Source organism: Aplysia californica, unplaced genomic scaffold (genome assembly GCF_000002075.1).
Source record: "Aplysia californica isolate F4 #8 unplaced genomic scaffold, AplCal3.0 scaffold01264, whole genome shotgun sequence".
NCBI classification, from domain to species: Eukaryota; Metazoa; Mollusca; class Gastropoda; order Aplysiida; family Aplysiidae; genus Aplysia; species Aplysia californica.
The window spans coordinates 83,032-84,106 of record NW_004798534.1 but is presented as its reverse complement, the minus strand read 5'-3'; positions in this window follow the sequence as shown (position 1 = coordinate 84,106).

Sequence of the window (1,075 nt, the reverse complement as noted above, 5' to 3'; positions counted from 1 at the left end):
ACAACATTAACAACAACACCACCATCACCACCACCACCAACAACAACAACAACAACAACAACAACACAACCGCCAACAACACCACCACCACTACCAACAACAACAACAACAACAACATTAACACCACCACCAACACCACCAACACCACCAACACCACCAACACCACCACCACCACCACCACCAACAACAACAACAACAACAACAACAAAACTAACAACTCACCTCGCCAGTGTGCGGGCACCATGATGAGGCAGAACGTAACAAGATACAATGCCTTGTCTTTGTGTTGGGGAAAGCTGAGATCTCGTCCTTTGGTCATCGTTTGGTTCGGTTCTCTGTATTGAACATTTGAATCAAAGTAGTAGTAGTAGGCTCTCGTCAATTTTTGGGCATGTAGAGTTATTGATATCATCTTTAAGCTTGTTCACTTATCTTTATTTGGATCAAAAAAATATCCATTTATCTTGAATGTAATTCAAGATATTGGCGAATGAATGAGGTGGGGGTCACTTGTTTTCAGAGGTAAAATTAGTGAGAAAATGGCCGCCAAAGATTAGTTATTTCCTTAGCTTAAGAGTCCATGGTAACTGAAAGTTTACGTTTTTTGTGCCTTTAATCAACGTTTTTCAGAGGAATCCACACAGAAATGAGTTCTTTAATGGGCATGAAAGGTGTTGAGCCTAAAAACAAAAATTTGATAAAAATTCACAAACTTGCGGAAAAAAGCAAGTTTCTTCATTTTGATTATTTTGACGAGAGCCTGATTCCACCTCGCTGCCTAACATATTATCTAGAATCTAGATATCGGAATGAAACCTTTTTTTCTTTGGTAAATTCAGTGTTACTACCGGTACCGGGTTAGCTACTAGCTACCTTAATTTTCTGAGCATTTTTCAAACGATTGTACATTGGTTTTTTTGTGATTTTTTAATGAAACGGGTTTGTTCCTAAATGGTAAAAGTTGTCACAGTAACTTACTAAAATCACTAAAAATGTCATGATCTCTTGTTCTTTTATTCACTGAAGGAGAAATAAAACAGATTTGTTCCTACTAGTACAGGGGTATGAGGTTGAA